This window comes from Prionailurus bengalensis, chromosome E1, assembly GCF_016509475.1.
Source record: "Prionailurus bengalensis isolate Pbe53 chromosome E1, Fcat_Pben_1.1_paternal_pri, whole genome shotgun sequence".
In the NCBI taxonomy this organism is placed as follows: Eukaryota; Metazoa; Chordata; class Mammalia; order Carnivora; family Felidae; genus Prionailurus; species Prionailurus bengalensis.
In genome coordinates this window covers 37659678-37670950 of record NC_057347.1, presented here as the reverse complement: position 1 = coordinate 37670950, position 11273 = coordinate 37659678, and the positions used below count along the sequence as shown (strand labels likewise).

Below are 11273 nucleotides of genomic sequence, written 5' to 3'. Positions count from 1 at the left end.
ATATGCTAGGCAAATATTCTCTCCCAGTCTGTAGCTCTTCTTTTTGTTTTTGTTTTTTAAAATTTTTTTAACATTTATTCATTTTTGAGAGAGACAGAGCATGAGCGGGGGAGGGGAAGAGAGAGAGGGAGACACAGAATCCAAAGTAGGCTCCAGGCTCTGAGCTGTCAGCACAGTGCCCGATGCAACCTGATGCGGGGCTCTCGAGCTCACGAACTGTGAGATCATGATCTGAGCCAAAGTCAGACGCTTAACTAACTGAACCACCCAGGCGCCCCATCTTCTTTTTGTTCTTTAAACAGTATCTTTGATACAGCAAAAATCCTTAGTACTGATGAAATCCAATATTTCAATTTTTAAAAAATTTTTTTTTCAACGTTTATTTATTTTTGGGACAGAGAGAGACAGAGCATGAACGGGGGAGGGTAAGAGAGAGAGGGAGACACAGAATCGGAAACAGGCACCAGGCTCTGAGCCATCAGCCCAGAGCCTGACGCGGGGCTCGAACTCAGGGACCGCGAGATCGTGACCTGGCTGAAGTCGGACGCTTAACCGACTGCGCCACCCAGGCGCCCCTTCAATTTTTTTTATGGTGTTGTTATCTCAGAAATCTTTGCCTAACCCAAGGTCACAAAGATTTTCTCCTATATGTTTTCTGCTAGAAATGTTATACTTTTGGGCTTCTGTTTAGGTTTAGTATCCACTTCATGTTAATTTTTGTACAGTGGTGTGAGTTATTTTGTTTTATTTGGAACATAGATATTCATTTCAACAAATGAAAAGACTATCCTTTTCCCACGAGACTGCCTTTGCATCTTTGTTGAAAATCAAAGACCATATTGATGGACCTGATGCAGGCTCGAACCCACGAACTGTGAGATCATGACCTGAACTGAAGTCAGACGCTTAACCGACTGAGCTACCCAGGCGCCCCTCAACAGGGCTCTATCTTGATTACTGTAGCTTTTAACAGTCTTGAAATTAAGTAGTGTAAGTCCGTCAGCTTGGTGGTTTTTTTTTCCTTCCACAGACAAAGCAACTTACTAACCCAGAATTTGTTCTAATGCTTCGTCTTCTTCTTTCTTATTTTGAGGGAGAGAGAGTACACGAGCAGGGGAAGAGGCAGAGAGAGAGAAGAAAGAAGATCCTAAGCAGGCTCCATGCCCTCAGTGGAGAGTCCAACGTGGGGCTTGATCCCACGAACCGTGAGAGATCATGACCTGAGCCTCAATCAAGAGGCGGTTGCTTAACTGACGGAGCCACCCAGGCACCCCTGTTCTAGTGCTTCTTGTTTGCCGTTGCCAACTGTCTGAAGATTCTGCCCAGATCTCTCTGTCCCTGAGGTGTTAGTTCGTGGCCCCCATCTTGGTCCTTCTCCACCATTTTCAGCCCCTCCAGGGCTTGAAGGATGCCGTGGGCCACATTCTTGGAGCCTTAGCTGAAGTGGCTGGGCATGACGCTGTTTCTCGGTCGGCCCCCATAGATCTTGGTCATGGATCCAACTTGGTGCAGCCAGAGAGATACTCTGTGGAAATGCTCATGTGTGGAACCAGTTCTTATCATAAGGAGCAAGCTCTTGATGCTTGGGCAGCTTGACAGTGTCTGCCCATTTAGGAAGCTTCAGCCTCCCAAACTTTTTGAGAAAGGCTGCTGGAGCTCTGAAGAACCCCTGAAGGTTCACGTCTTTTGCAGTAACTCTAGCCATATGTGGCCTCAGTGCTGACAGCCAGGGGATAGGGCCTTCCAGCTACCTGCCCCCACCTTCTTTTGCAAAGTTATTTTGGCTATTCTAAGTCCATGGAATTTCCACAAGAATTTTAGAATCAGCTTTTCAATTTCTACCCAAAAAAAGCTGCTGGCAATTTGACTGGGATTGTGTTGAATTTATAGATCAGTTTGGGGAGAAGTGATCTTGACTATTGAATCTGCTGATCCATGAGCATAGTATAGCTCCTCATTTACTGAGGTCTCTAAGCAATGTTTTGTAGTTTCCAGTGTGCAGGTCTTATACATTCTTTGTCAGTCTTTCCCCTAAGGAATTCATATTTTTAAAGTTGATTTATTTATTTTGAGAAAGAGAGAGAGAGAGAGAGAGTGGGCACATGTGAGTAGGGGAGGGGCAGAGAGAGAGAGGGAGAGAGAGAATCCCAAGCGGACTCTCACAAGCCATGGGATCATGACCTGAGCCGAAATCAAGAGTCAGATGCTTAACTGACTGAGCCACCCAGGCGCCCCTAAGTAGTTCATATTTTTAGAAATATAATTCATTGTATATCTTGATCTTATAATCTTGCTAAACAAACACGTTAGTTCTAATAGCTATTTTTTAGGTTCCATCAGATTTTCCACATGAAAATCCGTGCCATCTTCGAATAAAGACAGTGTTACCTCTTCCTTTCAGTTCTGGATGCCCCTTTACCCTTGCCTTAGTGCCCTGGCTAGAACCTCAGTACAATGTTGAATAGGGATAATGAGAGTCACATACTTGCCTTGCTCCTGACATTAATAGGAAATCTACAGTTCTTCTACAAAAATTCACACTTTTAGGGACTCCCTCTATGGCATCATGGATTCCTCTTCTCTGTCGGAGTTTGCCATCAGTATAGTCTAATATGCTTTAAAACTCTAGGATATTTTTTCTCTTTTAAAGGGGTTTTTGAGGATGGAGTGGTAAACAGATGTGCTAAAGGAGCCTTCTTGAATCGGAGGTACAGTGTTAGGGTTTTGCCAGGCAGGTGTGACCACAAAAGACAGAGGGTAAGAAGTTAAGATGATCTGATAAAGCAGAGACCCTGGGCTGAAGAAGAGAAGAGAATGGAGACAGAAGGGGGCTGACAGACGGGAAAATCATCTCAGGGTCAGTTGACTGGGGATTGAAAAACAGTTGTCTGAAGAAGAGTTGAACCAAAGGAGCAGAAGGTGAGTTCAGAACGGAAAATGGGAGCACGTATAGGTGGTGACAGTGTCCAGGATGGGAACAAGGGTGTGGGCAGAGGAGAACGTGAGTTGGCATACAAAGGTTGTAGAATGGAGATGCTGGGACTTTTAGAGTTACCCAGGGTGCATTAGGAATTGGGATGCGAAGAGGTTTCAACAAATGCGAAGCAGGGCTGGGAGGTCAGTGGACAACAGTCATGAGGGAGAGTGGCAGAGGTGGATGGAGCAGGGGCTTTTGCAAGAAAGTGACAGAGGGGCGTCCGGGTGTCTCAGTCAGTGAAGCATCCGACTTCAGCTCAGGACAAGATCTCGCAGTCCATGAGTTCAAGCCCCACGTCGGGCTCCGAGCTGACAGCTCAGAGCCTGGAGCCTGCTTCAGATTCTGTGTCTCCCTCTCTCTTGGCCCCTCCCTGACTTGTGCTCTGTCTCTCAAAAATAAATAGGCGTTTTTAAAAATTAAAAAAAAAAAGTAACGGAGTGATGTTCTGGAAGCAGCAATGGGGAGCTAGGAAGGACCTGACTCTTATCTCCTGACCCTTGGCGCCTTCCCAAGAAGGGGTCACAAAAGCAGCAACGACCCAGGGAGGTGCAAGAGTCGTTCCCCCCAGGTTTTGGGCCAGTTCCTCTACCTCTGGTTACACTTGGGGATTGGAGTTTAGCCCTGGCCTGCAGCCCAGTGGCTGGAGGGCAAGGTGTGGCCTGTGGCCTGCAGGTAGAGAAGAGGCGCGGACTTGGATTCCTTGGGCAAGTCATTTTGCTTTTCTGAGCCTCAGTTTTATCAACTCTAAAATGGGATTTTAGACTGAGCCTGGGTGGTTCAGTCAGTTGAACGTCCGTCTCTTGGTTTTGTCTCAGGTCGTGATCTCACGGTTCGTGAGTTTGAGCCCCCGCGCTGGGCTCTGTGCTGACAGCGCGGAGCCTGCTTGGGATCCTCCCTTTCCCTCTCTCTCTGCCCTTTCCCTGCTCTCTCTCTCTCAAAGTAAATAAATAAATTAAAAAAAAATAAAATAAAATGGGATTTTACACACACAGAGGATTAAATTGAGTAAAATAATATCCCAAGTACTTAAGAATGGCTCCGACTATGATTATTTTGAATTCCTAGGGTCAGACTCTGCTTTTCCTGTCCCTCGGTAGGAGTTTCCTGATTTTGGCCCGAAGCCTGACAGACGAATCTGTCCATCCCCTTGAAAGCGAAGAGCTGGGTCCCTCCTCCTCAGGGCTGCATAAGGGCCTTGAACGTGTTCCCTGAACCTCAGGGCTCTTATAACCCCGGAGATTCTTGCCTCAGATCCAGAGCTGGACCGGGTCGGGAGGCTGGGCAGCCCCCAGTCTGCAACCGAACAAGGAGCAGAGGCTGTAGGTCCTGGGAAGGGAGGAAACAGGAAGCGAAGTGTGCACCGATCACCAGCCACCACGAGCAGGGGAGGAAGGGGCTTCACTGGAGTCACCCCGGTTGGAGCGGGGGGGGGGGGGGGGTCGCCCACCTGGGAGGCTGGCAGTCCTAATACACGGCGGGCTACTCCGCAAAGCAGCTCAACGTTCTTCCAGATGCAGAGAACATCAGCGACTTGCCCAAGTTCCTACAGCCAGTAGGTAGGACTTAGTGGGTGCGACTGGAGACTTTCCCTGTGCCGATAGCCCAATCTCCTCTAAACCCTCATCTGGGGGAGCGGGGACTGGTTTCTTTTCTTTTCTTTTTTTTTTTTTTTCAATGTTTATTTGGGGGGGAGGGGCAGAAGGAGTGGGGGGAGAGACACTTGCTCCTTGGCGAGTCATTCAACTTCTCTGAGGCTCCGTTTTCTGATCTGAGAGTGGCTATCTCGTGGGCTTGCTGTGGGCCCTGTAGCCTGGTCCAAGATGGAGACTGAGAGAGGGGTGCAGGTTGGAGCCGGAGTCATTTCTTTGAGAGGGACCCTTGGCTTTTTTCCGGGAGGTAGTGACAGAAGAAGGGGTGGGCTCTGGGGGACAGACAGACCTGGATTCTTATCGCACTTACAAGCTGTGGGACCTTAGGGAAGGGACTTATGCTTCCCTTTGCCTCTTTACCCCTGAAACCCAGACTTCAGTTTCCACGTTGATAAAAAGGCGCAAAGCATACCTACCTCTTGGGCTTGCGGAAAGGGTCAAGCGAGGGAATGTTGCAAAGTGCCCATAGGAGGTGATTCGTGAACACGGTGTCCAGATGTCTCCTCCACCAGCCTTGCCAGGAGAATCCCTTGATGAGCAACCCCCACCCCAACCTTTACCTCTTTAAGCTAGCGGATCGCTAACTTCTGCAGGGAATTCCTTTCTCAGGTTGGTTTCCCCTCCTGCAGTCAGGAGAGGTGCCCCTGCCAGCAAACTGGAGAATGACTTGGTCAGGGTGGCTGGTGGCTCAAACAGAAGTCTCACTCGTCCTCTGCACCTCCGCCCTTCCCAGGGTGATTTGTCCCTGCCCACAGCGACATGTTCTTTCTGAATCGTGTAAGTTAAAAGCCTCCCTGGGCACCTGCAGGCGCCCCCCGACCTTCCTAGCTGGGCATTCACCATAACACTCCTTCTCCAATGCTAGTACCCCTCTGCCCAGCCTCTCTTGCTGCCCTGGTCAGCCCTCGACCTCCCAGCCACAGTGACTGCAGCACCGCCCCCCCCCCCCCCCCCCAGCATACCCCTTGGCTGGGAACACCCTCCGCGCCAGCAAAAGTTTTGCTCGCCTTTCAAGGCCCAACTCAGATATCAGTCGTCTCTCCCCTAACTAATGCTCTCCCAGAGCCCCTTCCCTGCAGGACTAACTGCTCCCTCCTCAGTGCTCCACCCCCAGGCTAGCCAGGCACAATGCTCCCGGGGCAGTGGGATGGTGTCCACAAATCACAGCTGTTCTGCTCCTGCTCCTCTGGGAAGAGGGCAGATGTGGCTGGTCTCTTGTCCCATCCTGTCCAGGCGTCTGGACACGTGCTCAGGGCCCTTCAGGGTCCCCTGTGCAAACGTTCCCAGCCCCCATCTAGGCTCTGAGCCCCAGAGGTAGCAGGTGTACCCCTCATCCGGCACGGAGGTTCTGGCTCCGCCCCCCTTGGCTCTAGGCAAAGCTATAGTACAGATGGGAATGTCGAAAATATCCGTGACATATTCCAAACTGGCCTACTTTCCTATCACGAGAGAGTCTGGGACTGAGACGGGCGAGGACACGTGAGATGGGAGTTTGGGACCTCTTCCCACCTCTGTCTTCCTCTCTCAGCTCAGTTGTTAGACAGGAGAGGGATTTGCAGCCTCACCCAGCAGTCCCCCCCAACCCTGCTCTGCAGCTGCGCACTGGAGGTGTTGGTGGGGAGGGTGGCGTGGGGGTGTGAGGGGTCTGGCGGAAGTTGGTGAAGGAACCAAGGCCGGGTCCTGTCGTGGGAATCCTCCAGCCCCAGGAAGGCAGTGGAGGTCATGTCATTGGACTTGGGGGCTGAAGGCTTGGGTTCCAGCCCTGCTTCACCTGTGAAGCCTCGGGCAAGTGTCTTCACTTCTCTGGGCTTTGGTTTCCTCATCTGCAAAATGGGCTCCTCGTGACCTGATCCTTGCTTTCCTCCTTGGCTCGGTTACGGGGTTGCCACGAAGACCGCAAAGCTCTGGACCCTGACTTTTTGGTCCAGCTTCCAGGCTTCTCACCCAGGTGGGGCTGTGCCCTTGCACGCAGGTCACCAGCTCCAGCCCTCTGCCTCCCAGCAGGCCTGGCCGGGCCACCACCCTTAATGCTGGTTTAATGCTCTCTGAGTAGGAAGTCACCCACAGTCCGGCCTGCTGCCAGGCCCTCATCACCCCTCTTGCAACTGGCAGGAAGTTCACACTCAGAGCTGATCTCAGTCTCTCTTTCTGACATGGAACAAACGCCTGGAGGGTTCTGGCTTGTCTCCTCCTTCACCCCCAAAGTGATCGTTGTTTCAGTTCCTGCCTTTTCACGATGGACGCATCATCCTTCTCTGTCTCTCGCGGTGGACAGGAGGGTCCTTGGGACATTTCCTAACTCTGATGAGGCTGGATTTCTTTCTCCTTTCAGGTGCCTTGTCCAATTTGGGATTCTATGGGTGTGGAGGGGGGGGGGTGGGGGGTGGGGCAGGGCGGGGGGGGTGGGTGGAGAATGTCTGCCTCAGTTTCCCCAGCTGGCACACAACTAGAGAAATAAGTGAGTCAACTGGGAAAGATCGGTTGCTATGGATCCATTAAGTGGAGCAAGAACAGAAATAATGGTTCATATTTAAAACACTTAGAGTGCACACGCCCTCCTGCAGTTAGTGCACTTCTAGGAATTTATTCTACAGATATGCTCACATTGTGTGAACTGAAATAATTACCAGGATATCTCTTGCACCGGACGTGGCCCAAATATCCATCAACAGGGCACCTTTATTTTATTTCGTTATAGGTTTCGTTTTTAAGTTATCTCTACACCCAGCATGGGGCTCGAACTTACAACCCCAAGATCAAGAGTCGCAATGCTCCACCGACCGAGCCAGCCAGGCGCCCCAACGGGGCACCTTTATATGCTCTGGTGCAAACAACGTCCGGTTTCTTTTCTTTTTTTTTTTTTTTAATTTTTTTTTTTCAACGTTTTATTTATTTTTGGGACAGAGAGAGACAGAGCATGAACGGGGGAGGGGCAGAGAGAGAGGGAGACACAGAATCGGAAACAGGCTCCAGGCCCTGAGCCATCAGCCCAGAGCCCGACGCGGGGCTCGAACTCACGGACCGCGAGATCGTGACCTGGCTGAAGTCGGACGCTTAACCGACTGCGCCACCCAGGCGCCCCGAACGTCCGGTTTCTATCATTGAGTGTATCTCCCCTGCTGCCGTGTGGGTAAGAGAACACAAAGAAAATGCTGGTGAGCACATGGGCAAGCCCTGAAAGGCCAAAGAAAGTGGAAATGGTGTTTGCTTCTGGTTGCTGGACCTGGGTACCTGTGGGGCCAGAGGCCGTGGTGGGGAACCTGGTTTTCCGCTCTATTTCCTTTTGTACCTTTTGAATTTTGTATCACTTGCAAATAGGACTTCCTACTCAAAAAATAAGTCAAATTAACTTTTTTCCACTCCTGGAAGTCTTGTATGTCACTAATTTTTGGTCCCCAGTGGTTATTGCCGCGATCAGAAACCCCCCCCGGAGAAGGAGGGTAAAGCCAGGGGTAAGGCAGGGAGTGGTATGGAGACCTGGGAACTATCTTGGGACGGAGGGTGAAGCCCAGAAGGCCTGGCATAGAAGAGGTAGACGTGGGCGAGTAGCCACAGGAGAGACCCAGAAGGGTCGGGACAGTAGACTTCCCAGAATCCACGCAGCGCGGACACTCTGGAGGGTGGAGAAGACAGAAGAGACCAAGGGGACCGAAGCTCTGCCTGCGGGGAGGAGATGGACGGCCCCAAATGAAGCTAAGTGGGTTATGAAAGCCCAGGGCAGAGGAAACTGCAGCTAGAATGCGTTTGCACGTGAGGAGGGCAGGGGTCGGGAAGGCTTTACGCTGAGGAAATGGAATTTGAGCCACTAGAATTGGGAATCGGGTGTCAACAGGTGCAGAAGAAGGAAAGATCGCCCTTGGTGGGGACAGTATGGGCAAAGGCTGGCGTGCGAAGGGAAGATACAGAGCACGCGTGCACACACGCAAACACGTGTGTGTGTGTGTGTGTGTGTGTGTGTGGTATTGCGGGAGGTAGCCAGAGATAAGGCTGGAAAGATTTAGGGGACAGATCTTAGGGCCTCGAATGCCAAGCTAGGACATTTATTGAGTATGTCAGGTATTCTCCCCTGAGGTTAATGGATCCTTAGGGCAGTGCTTCTCGAACTCTCTGAGGGTGAAAGACCTTTTTATTGTTGTCATTCAATTTCCAATGGACTGTGAACCCACATTTAAAAACATATAGTGAAAGGGCGCCTGGGTGGCTCAGTGGGTGAAGCTTCTGACTTTTCAGTTCCAGTCATGATCTCATGGTTCGTGGGTTCGAGCCCCACATCAGGCTCTGTGCTGACAGCTTGGAGCCTGGAGCCTGCTTCGGATTCTGTGTCTCCCTCTCTCTCTCTGCCCCCACCCCCACTCATGTTCTGCCTCCTCTCAAAACTAAACATTAGAGGTGCCTGGGTGGCTCAGTCGGTTAAGCATCCGACTTCGGCTCAGGTCATGATCTCAAGGCTTGTGAGTTTGAGCCCCGTGTCAGGCTCTGTGCTGACAGCTCAGAGCCTGGAGCCTCTTCAGATTCTGTGTTTTTCTCTCTCTCACTGACCCTCCCCCGCTCACACTCTGTCTCCCTCTGTCTCTCAAAAATAAATAAACATTTAAAAAATTAAAAGATATAAATAAACATTTAAAAAAATTAAAAAGAAAAAAATAAAAAGAAAAAATATATAGCAAAAATGATCCTGTGCTAGGATGTTGTGGGAATGTCAAATCCCTGTAAATGTTTCTCCACACTTATTCTCTATTTCTGTACTCCTCTTGTGAACCAGGAGCCACACTGGTCTGTGGCCAACACTTTGAGTACCTTGCCCTGGGGTCCTTGGAGGGGCTACAGAGGTCAGGGCCACAGATTTTTTTTTTTTTTTTTTTTTTTTTTTGGTGGATGGGCGTGTATATTCATTTCTCCAGGGAGAGGGCACAGAACTTTTGTCAGGACCTCGACGGTTAAGGTCCTCAAAGGACACAATCCCCTGTGTAGGGGGTCATCACTGAAGGCCTTTGAGTGGAAAGCTCTAGTGGGGCAGAAAATGTGCCTGATTCATCCTGGGACCCCTCCCTACCTCACCACCACCCAGAGCAGCCCGCCCCGGGGTCTCGCAGTGGAGAGAAGATTGGAGGAGGTTCCGAAGAGCAGGGGGCCCATTTAGAGGGTGATTAAAATCATCAATGGGAAGGAAAACCAGACAGCTTTTAAAACTGTGTTTGGCGCCTGGGTGGCTCAGTCGGTTAAGCGGCCACCTTCGGCTCAGGTCATGATCTCGCGGTCCGTGAGTTCGAGCCCCGCGTCGGGCTCTGTGCTGACAGCTCAGAGCCTGGAGCCTGTTTCAGATTCTGTGTCTCCCTCTCTCTGACCCTCCCCTGTTCATGTTCTGTCTCTCCTTGTCTCAAAAATAAATAAAATGTTAAAAAATAAAATAAAATAAAATAAAACTGTGTTTGGAGCAAGAAGGTCAGGGAGGGGTGGGTCTACGGCTTCGGGCGGAAGGCACTGGCACGTTAATATGGGAAGGTAGCTCTTCAGGACCCAACCGTGAGATCGTGCTGCCTGTCGGGCAAGCAAGATCCTGAAAGGGAGCCAGCCTCTCTTGGGGTGGGGGCCGGGCAGAGGAGGAGGCTTCAGGGATGCAGTCTGGGTCCAGAAAACAGCATCCTGGGGTCCTGCAAACATCTTCTGAGGCGTCAGGGGCCCGGGGCGTCAGGAAAGGCCAGGACTCATGGGGGCACCAGCTCCTGTTTCCAGCAAAGGTAGACGCTGCAGGTGGGTAGATGGAACGAACTCCCTGGAAGATCCCTACTTCCATTATTACCTTTTTTTTTTTTTTTTTTTTGAGGTGGAATTCGGTAGCATTTAGCGCATTCGGCCTGTTGTGCAACCGTCACCTCCACTGAGCTCTGAAACATTTCCTCACCCCCAAAGGAAACCACATACTCATCAAGCCGTTGCTCTCCGCGCCTTCCTCCTCCTCCAACCAAATCTCTATGGACGTGCCTACTCTGAATATTTCACACAGACAGAATCATGCGATATGTGGCCGTGTGTATCTATCTGGCTTCTTTCCCTTAGCCCGTGTTCAGGGGCCGTCCACCTTGAGGCCGGTCTTAGCGCCTCACCCCCTTCTAGGGATGGATAGTATTCCGTTGCAGGAATAGGTCACACATTGTGTAGCCGTTCATCCATTGAAGGACCATTAGGCTGTTGGGCCGTGTGGTAGTTCTGTGTTTAACTCTCTGAGGAATTGCCATACTGTTTTCCATAGTGGCTGAACGATTTTTCCTTCCCACCAGCAACGTGTGAGAGGGTTCCGCCTACTTGCACGATTAAACAGGTGGTTGCTCTAACCTTGGAAGGCAGGGAGCTGGCTTCCGGGGTGCCAGCATGGGTAAAATAGGTCAGGATGATACCTGCGTCCTTCCCCCCCCCCCGCCCCCCCCCTAGGCTTATAAGGCTAGTCGGCAGGTCTGGGAGGCTGCTGGCTGGAGTGGGGGCGTGGGAGGGTGTCCTTCCGTTTCGACCGAGGCATGTAGGTCAGATGGTGAAATCTAAAGCCTCAAAGCCACGCTGGGTGTGGTCCTGCAGGAGTGGGGCTTGTGGCCCACCTGGGTCCACTGGTGACTTGCCAGTGAAGCTGCATTAGCAGGCAAAGCCGTAAGCTG

At 51.0% G+C, this 11273-nt stretch overlaps 1 pseudogene; it reads right to left on the bottom strand.

The window, feature by feature from the left end:
• Positions 1-1201: 1201 nt before the first annotated feature.
• On the bottom strand, positions 1202-1939 carry LOC122484746 (annotated as a pseudogene).
• Between the last annotated feature and the right edge of the window lie 9334 nt (positions 1940-11273).